Source organism: Pleurodeles waltl, chromosome 4_2 (genome assembly GCF_031143425.1).
Source record: "Pleurodeles waltl isolate 20211129_DDA chromosome 4_2, aPleWal1.hap1.20221129, whole genome shotgun sequence".
Classification (NCBI taxonomy): domain Eukaryota; kingdom Metazoa; phylum Chordata; class Amphibia; order Caudata; family Salamandridae; genus Pleurodeles; species Pleurodeles waltl.
The window spans coordinates 819,840,452-819,849,756 of record NC_090443.1 but is presented as its reverse complement, the minus strand read 5'-3'; positions in this window follow the sequence as shown (position 1 = coordinate 819,849,756).

Here is a 9,305-nt window from a genome sequence, read left to right as displayed (position 1 = left end):
ATTTTCAGAACTACACAGTACCGGCCATAGAACCTCATTTTCCAGTGGCTCTGTTAACCTTCTAGCAGTGTCTCCTGGAAAACAGTGAGTAAATGCAGTATGGGCTAAGCAAATCAACAAAAACCTCCTGGTTGGTGACACCGGCACTGTGACCGCACACCCGCCTATCTGCCAGCATAATTTCTACACCCACCTTGATGTGCTTGTGACCGGCAGATCCAAAGCTCTGAATAGAGCGCTGGCTAGACAGGGTGAAGGCATGCCAAAAAGTGGAAAGGGTGAGCATAAGGGGCCAGCAGGAAGTGGCACCCTTCCCCCATTTTGCCATGTGGGAGGCAAGGGGGGGGGAGGTCAAGAGCGACAGATGCACAAGAAAGGGTGCAAATTCAGATGGTCAATGGTAGGCCATGCTTAGTTTTGAAGTCACCCCCTGAGAGGGTCATGGGGGCATTAAAAAGGGCCGCTATGGCCGGAACCCCTAATACCTGTGGAGCGGCTGGACGACCCCTGCGAGCAGCAAGGAAGGTGCCCAGAGGTCTACGCCACGGACCAGGAGCAATTTGAGGTGAGCCCAGCAGTCACCACACAGCCCATAAGTCAGAACAGGTCCCTGCTCTGTCTGCAGTGGTTGAGTGAAGCATGTGGAAAACCCAGGATTTGCCGCTGATACCCAAGATCTCCAAGTTCAGTGGCCAACTTCATCCCTAAGGTATAGGAGAAATAGAGAAGAGCTCAGCAACCACCTCGCAGCCCATGGATAAGCGTAAAAGAGTCCAGCTGTTGCCGCAGCCCAGGAGAGAAATCAATCAATCAGAAATTTGTAAAGCGTACTACTCACCTGTGAGGATCTCAAGGTGCTGAGGTGGGGGATGGGGGGTTAGGAGGAAGGAGCTGCTACTGCTCGAACAGCAAAGTCTTGAGAAGTCTCCTGAAGATAAGGAGGTCTTTGGTCTGACGCAGGTGGGTGGGAAGAGTGTTCCACGTTTTGGCGGCGAGGTGCGAGAATGATCTGCCGCCGGTTGCAGTTCTGCGGACGCGTGAGACGGTTGTGAGCATGAGGTCGGTGGAGCCGTCTGTTGAGGTATTCTGGTCCGGTGTTGTGCAGTGCTTTGTGAGTGTGGGTGGGAAGTTTGAAGGTGATTCTCTTGTTGACTGTGAGCTACTGCAGGTCTCTTAGATGGTCTGTGATGTGGCAGTGGCTGGTGATGTCCAGGATGAGGCGTGCAGAGGCGTTCTGGATGCGTTGCAGCCTCTTCTGGAGTTTGCCCGTGGTTCCCGCATAGAGGGTATTGCAGTAGTCCAGTTTGCTGCTTACGAGGGCTTCGGTGACTGTTCTTCTGGTTTCGGTGGGGATCCATTTGTAGATCTTTTGGAGCATGTAGATGGTTTTGAAGCAGGAGGAGGAGATGGCATTGATTTGCTGGGTCATGGATAATGAGGACTCCAAGATGAATCCTAGGTTGCGTGCGTGGTCGGTGGGAGTCGGAGCGGCTCAGAGAGTGGCAGGCCACCAGGAGTCATCCCATGCGGAGGGGGTGGAGCCGAAGATGAGGACTTCCATCTTGTCGGAGTTGAGTTTGAGGCAGCTGTTCTTCATCCATTTGGCGACGGCCTCCATTCCTTCGTGGAGGTTGGTCTTGGTGGAGTCCTTTGTGAGGGAGAGGATCAGCTTGGTGTCGTCGGAGTATGAGATAATGTTGAGGTTGTGGGATCGGGCGATGTTAGCGAGCAGGGCCATGTAGATGTTGAAGAGGGTCGGGCTGAGGGACGAACCCTGGAGTACGCCGCAGATGATTTTGGTGGCCTCCGAGCAGAATGGGGGAGGTGGATCTCTGGGTTCTGCCAGTGGGAAAGGAGGTGACCCAGTCCAGGGCTCTGTTGCGGATTCCTTCATTGCTGAGGCATGAGCTTAGGGCGTGGTGGCAGACGGTGTCGAACGCAGCCGAGAGGTCCAGGAGGATGAGGGCTGCGGTTTCATCAGTGTCCAGTATGGTTCTGATTTTGTCAGTGGCGGCAATGAGGGCAGTTTGGGTACAGTGGTTGCTGCGGAATCCGGGTTGGGAAGGGTCCAGGGTGCTGTTTTCCTCAAGGAAGTGGGTTAGTTGTCTGTTGACAGCCTTCTCGATTACTTTTGCCGGGAAGGGGAGCAGTGAAATATGCCGGAAGTTCTTGAGGTCGTTTGGGTCCGTCTTGGGTTTATTGAGGAGGTCGTTGATCTCTGCGTGTTTCCAGCTCTCCGGGAAGGTGGCAGACTCGAAGGAGCTGTTGATGATCTTCCGTAGTTGTGGTGAGATGACGGTGCTTGCTTTGTTGAGGATGTGGTGAGGGCAGGGGTCAGCTGGAGAGCCGGAGTGGATGGTGTTCATGATTTCGATGGTGTTGTTGTCATTGACAGGGGTCCAGAAGAGCAGGAGGTTGGTCGGAGGTGAATCTGTGGTGTTGGTGGTTGCCGGGAGGTTCTGGGTGCTGAAGCTGTCGTGGATGTCTGCAATCTTGCGGTGGAAGTAGGAGGCTAGGGAGTCGCAGAGGTCTTGAGATGGCGGGATGTCGTTGGCGTTGGAGCTGGGGTTGGAGAGGTCCTTCACGATGTTGCAGAGCTCCTTGTGGCTGTGTGCGTTGTTGTTGATTCGGTCTTTGAAAGCGGTTAACTTGGCTGTTCGGATGAGTTGGTGGTGTCTGCGGATGGCATTTTTTAAGGCTGTGTGGTTGTCCAGAGTCTGATCTTGGCGCCACTTTCTTTTGAGTCTTCAGCAGGTTTGCTTAGATTCGAAGATGTCAGCGGTAAACCAGACGGCCTTTCTGTCAGTGCGTCTGTTGGAGGGATTCTTGATCAGGGTGAGAGTATTGGCACAGTTGTCGATCCATTGCCTGAAGTTGCGGGCAGCTGCGTCAGTGTCGGTGGTGTTGATGGGCGGGTTCCGGGAGAGGGTTGCAATAAGTTGGTCTTCGGTGATCTTGTTCCAACTGCGGTGGGGGATCCGTTGTGGGTGGTGGTGTGTTGATGACAGAGTTTCACATTCCATACCCCCTCTCCCTGTTAACCCTAGCAAGCCAGAAAAAAGCACCGGGGAACAAGCAGGGCACACAACACATAGTAGCGAAGCCTGCTCGCGAGCGCACTAGCACGGGACCTGGGAAATAGAGTTGGTGGGAAACAGAGTCCCACAGGCCATGCCCCTGCCCCCTGTTAACACGAGCTAGCCAGGGAAGAGCACCAGGGAACAAGCACAGCACACGCGGTGAGCAGGCAACACTGCAGAGCAGCATGCTCGAGCCCTGCCCCAACAAAAATATTTGACTTGCATTGTTTGAGAAGCAGAAGGGAAGACTTTGCAAATGTTGCCTGGCATGGGAGGAGGATGGAAGGGGAGAATTACAGAGCAGTCAAGACAAATTGTAAAGAGGTTTAACATGCATTACAAGCAGGGGAAAAAATATATAATAAACAGATGGAGCTCCAGCTTTGAAGTTTAAGGACATTGAGTTCAAGCCATACAAACTTTAAGCAGTTATGTAAACACCACGACAGAAGCCATAAATAATCAGTTCTCTAAACAGCGAAGGCAACTGCAACTCAAAGGCACACAAATGAAAGGGGCAGCCAGGGACAGCCTCAAGGTGATGCGATCTGGTTGCAGAAGCAACAAGGGAAACAACCGGGAACAGCCCGTAAGGGTGACGCGACCCGAGTTGTGCAACGCAACAGGCCAAATAAAGAAGGCCAAGAAGCAGTCTGGGGCAGCCTGTATGAGAGATGCGACCTGGCTATAGGACACTAAACAGTAAGCATCTGGGGACAGACCACTGAGGCAATGCAACCCGCTGCCTGTGGAAGCCAATAAAACTTGGTACCACAGCTTGAGCCTGGAGGGCCAGGGAACCAGCCGGCAGTACAACCTAGAAGAGATATGGAGGGCAGCAAGGGAGGTGGCAATGACACATAGCAAAGAATGGCTCTTAAAACAAATCAGGGGTCAAGGAGTAGGTAAGCGGCCAGTATATGAAGCACCCGATGACGACGGTGACACTGAGATAACCAGGGAAGAGACAGACACAACAGAAGTACACAGGAAGCAGCAGCAATATGCAAGCAGAAGCAGCAGGAGAGGGGGAAAAGAAGAACACAAGAGAACCGGTGACAGCGATTGGGAGACCCGCACCCAGCAAGCGGGCAAAGGAGAATAATGGTGAGGAAATCAGCACAATTCGGAAAGAATGTTTAAAGTCATTTGTGCCATTGCTGTTCACAAACAAAGTGGGTGTGGGCACATCAGGTAGGAGTGAGGTGGAGGCACTCAAGGAGACAAGGTTCACAACCGGCCCCCTAAGTAGTAGAGCACCATTGCCGCACACAGAGGCGCAAAGAGGGGGATACCTAACACCAAAGTGGGTCTCAGACGAGCCAGCAACAACAAGCCCAAATTCACAAACCACATGGGTTTTGGGCAGAGAGCCAGGGGTTAAAGGGCAGAGGCAAGACAGCACAGGAGGGATGGTGCCAGAGGCATACAAAAGAGCTAGTGCTAGTCTAGTGAGACCTTAGATGGTCACCAGAGCCCCAGGTTTAGCCAGCATGATACAGCTAGTGGCAAAAGAGAGCAATTGGTGCAGAGAATTAATCGACATAGTCTCACTCCTGGCGATACAAGTACAAAGCCTAGATCTTACCACAGTGGATAAGAAGGAAGAGGAAAAAAGAGGGAAATAGGGTAAGAAAGGAGAGGAACTTTGACAACTGGCTAGGTGATTTTAGGATTATGGCCTGTATCATTGTAGAGAAGTTCCCACCCTGCACAAAAGTACTATGGCTGTGCAAGTCAAAGAGACACAAGGCATAAAGCCAGTTCATAGGGGAAGCATGGCTGGATTACAATAAATGTTTCAGGCTCAAAAAGCCGGCTCACCCAGACATAGAATGGGATAAAGAAGCCATGGCGGGGTATATACATAAAATTATGGTAGCAAGGGAAGCCAAGAGCTGGTCTGGGAAAAGCAAGCAGCCCTTTCACAGGCGCTATCAGAAGGGGAAGCATGAGAAACAGAAGCCCTATTACTAGCAACCACACTACCCAAGATGGAAAGGAAAACAGTCAGGGAAAGGTGTATCGTCCATATGTTTTAAATATGAAAAGGACGATTGCCCCTAGGGAGCAGCATGCAAGTTCAGGCATGTGAGCTCCATTTAGGGGGGAGGGAGAGACATCCAGCAACAGAGGGCAAGAAAAGCAGGGGAGCCAGTCACAAGAGGGACAAAGAGAAAAAGAGTACCCCCAACCAAGCGCAAGGCCGGGATAAGGGGAGAGGTGGATTTTGAAAAGGTCCCCCGTAAATACATACAGGCTGACAACTAGCCAAAGAATATGATAACAAAGAAGATGCAAAGTTACTGTGTGAGGGTTCTGACCAAGGGTTTAGAATCCCATTCAAAGGGAGAGTTGCTTACAAGAACCAAAGAACCTTCACTCAGCAAGCGAGCACCCAGAGATAGTCAGGAAGAAACTCAACAAGGAAAAGGAGCTGGGAAGGGTGGAAGGTCCATTAAAAGACAGTGGTCCCTGGGCATTGGCCTCTCACCTCCTCGGTGTAGTTCCAAGAAAGAGCAGGAGTAGTTCAGGATGATACACCACTGTTCTTCCCCGAAAGGGGAATCAGTGAAAGATAGAATTGCCCTTAAGATTGCACTGAGAGAGAGCTTCACAATGTAGGAGGCTGGCCTAGTGGGTACCTAAGGTACTTACACCTTATACCAGGTCCAATTATCCCATATTAGTGAAATGTAGTCAGTGTCTAGAAGCCAGGCTCTCTAGGGGTAGCGTGGATGAGCAGCCAAGGCCTAACTAGGAGACATGCAAAGCTCATGCAATACCACTGTAGTCACACAGTACTCGCACACATGAAAGAAAATACTCAGTCTTACAAAAATAAAGGTACTTTATTTTGGTGACACAAATTCCAAAAATACCTTAGAGACTATACTTCCTTAGGAGGTAAGTAATATACACAGTACATACAGTAGAATGCTGAAATAGCTGTCAAAACCATATACTAAAATAGTGGAATGCAAAAGTCGGTTTACCACCTAGGCAGGTGTGTGTAAAGGGGCGCTGGGAGTATAAGAAAACACCAAAGGTAAGTAATAGAACCCACCCCAGAGTCCAGGAAAGCAGGAGTACATCACAGTAACTTTACTAGAACACACAAGAAAGAAGATTATGCAAGAACCAGAAGAGACTGCAAGACACCAACGATAGATTCCTGGACCTGAAGTCCTGGAGAAGAAGGGGACCAAGTCCAAGAAGCACTGAAGAGTCCAGGGAGAACAGAAGCCCCTGCTAACCCAGATGAAGGTGCAAAAGAAGATCCACCAGTGAAGAAGAACAGTCAGTACTGCACCGAAGAAGACGGATGCGGATTGCTGGTTAGTGCAGATTATGTCCCATGCCGGATGGACGATTGGAGTCTGGTTTGTGTCGCTGGATTCCGCCAACAAGCCTTGGCACACGCAAAGCTTGGGGTTAGCAGAAAATGGTCCTGCCCGGGACCAGGAGGGACCTGGTGGCCTATTCCCAGGAGGAGGAGGCAGAGGGGGCTCTCAGCAACTCAGAGAGCCCGAGCCCTCTGGAGACCAGGCAGCGCACACAGGAGTCCCACAGCATGGGACAAAGAAGGTGCAAAAGGAGGCCCACAAAGCACTACACAAAGGGATCCGAAGCCGCCGGAGACCCACGCAGGAAGCTGTGCATCGCAAGATAGAGTGCTGGGGCAGAGCTGCACGGTGCACAAAGAACTTCGTGGAAGGATGCCAACAAGCCTTGGCAACTGCAAAACATGCAGTGCACGGGGATACTGTCTTGCATGGGGAGACAAGCTCTTACCTCCACCAAAGTGGGATAGTTCGACGTCAGGACCGTTGGGACCACTTCAGTCCACCACCTGTGATACTGGATCCACACACTTCGTCAGGAGAGGGGACCCAATCTAACAGTCGTCACTGCAGAGGGGTGCCTGCGGAAGCAGGGAAGAGACTCCACTTCAAGGGAGATTCCTTTGTTCTTCTGGTGCAGACTGAAGACTGGCTGTCCTCTGAGGATGCACGACTGGGAAACAGTTGCAGTTGCTGGCAGGAGCAGAAGATACAATGTTGCAGAAGTCATCTTTGCTTCTTTGTTGCAGTTGTAGTGTTCCTGGATGTTACAGATGCAGTTTATTCGGTAAGAAGGTGAAGTAAAGGATGCAGAGGATTCCTGCTGGAGTCTTGCAATTCGAATCTGAAGAACCAACCAAGAGAGAGACCCTAAATAGCCCTGAAAGGGGGATTGGTCAGCTACACAGGTAAGCACCTATAAGGGGAGGGCTCTGAGTCACCTGCTGGCACTGGCCACTCAGATTCTCTCAGAGTGCCCTGTCAACTTGGAATCCAAGATGGCAAAACCTAGGGATACTCTGGAGGAGCTCTGAGCACCACCCCTCGGGTGGTGATGGACAGGGGAGTTGTCACTCCCCTTTCCTTTGTTCAGTTTTGCACCAGAGCAGGGACTGGGGGTCCCTGAACTGGTGTAGACTGGATTATGTAAGGAGGGCACCATCTGTGCCCTTTAAAGCATTTCTAGAGGCTCTGGGAGGCTACCCCTCCCATGCCTGTAACACCTATTTCCAAGGAAAGAGGGTTTAACATCCCTCTCCCAAAGGAAATCCTTTGTTCTACCTTCCTGGGCTTGAGCTTCTCCAGCAACAGGAGGGCAGAAACCTGTCTGTGAGGTGGCAGTAGCTGGGGCTGCTTGGAAACCCTCAGAAGGCTGTAATGGCAGTAGTGGGGGTCCTCTAAGGAGCCTCCAGAGTGCATGAAATCACACAACCAATACTTGTCAAAGCCTTGTGGTATGATTCCAACATGTTTTATACCAAACATAGCCATATTCGGAGGTACCATTGTGAAGCTGTACATAGGTAGTCACCTATGTACAGTGCACACGTAAAATGGCGTTGCTCCACATCATGAGCCTACTTCAAGCAATTCAGCACCTTCCTGGAGTGGACCTTACATAAGCGGCACACAACTGTTGGGAAACTATACTATCTGGATGATTTTCTGTTTGCAAGGAAGCCATGTGGGTCAGAGTGCAATGAATTACTAAGGGCATTCCAAATCTCAGAAGCAGAACTAGGTGTACCCCTGGCAAAGGACAAGACAATGGTCCCAGTCATAGAACAAGACTTAATAACAGGCACGTCCAGTATGTCTCAGGAAAAAGTGCAGGATATGATAAAGGACATCAAAACACTGATGGGTAAGTAGAAAGCCACACTAGGGGAACTCCAAGAACTGAACGGAAAAATGTATTTCACAGCTTCACTTATCCCAGCAGGGAGGGTGTGCGCAAAAAAACTCATGCATTTGACAAGGGGCTTCAGAAAAAGCACCACCACACAATGCTAGGCTCAGGGGTGGAACAGGAACTAAAAACATAGCTAATATTCCTGGAGGAATTTAATTGGACCTTCATCTGGAGAGAGGGCTGGGTGTCAGCTAGGCAAATAGAACTGTACACAGACGCATCCGGCAGCCTAGGTTTCAGGGTTATACTTAAAAACAGATGGTGTGCGAAGGTATGGCCCCAGGACTGGACAAGGGCAGGTCTCACCAAAAACATTACACTGCTTGAGCTGTTCCCCATAATGGTGGCCCTGATAATATAGCAAGAGCAATTGATGAACATGAATATCACAGTGTGGTCTAAATACCAGGCAGTGGTTCACGCCATTAACAAAGTGGCAGCCACATGCCTGTGAGTATTAAAATTGCTCCGGTACATGGTAAAAATGCAGCTAGCAAGCTACCTAGACATCAGGGCAAGGCCTGTCCCTGGAGTGAATAGTGCTAAAGCAGATGCACTCTGTTGCTTCCAAATGGACAAGTTCGGGAGGTTGGCACCGGAAGCAGGGCATGGGATGACACCTTTCCCGTACAGTTTAGTAGGCTTGACCTGTATCACTTAATAGAGCATGCTTTAGCACCAAAGATGTTCAAATGCCATGCAAGATATGCACAAATAGTCCAGAAGGAGACGAGGCCAACATCTTTTGACAATCACAAGGCAGCAGGCAGGGCAATAGACAGGTTCATACAATGGGCTTTCAACCACAAGAAGTTGAAGGCTTGGGCTCAGGCACACATAACAGCGATGGCATAAGGGTACCAAGAAAGGGTGGTGGAGGCTCGAGGGGCCTACATGGGATACAAGCCTCCCAATTGAATTCCACACACTGAAACTGCTGGTTGGGGTGCTGTATACAGTGTGCGTAGA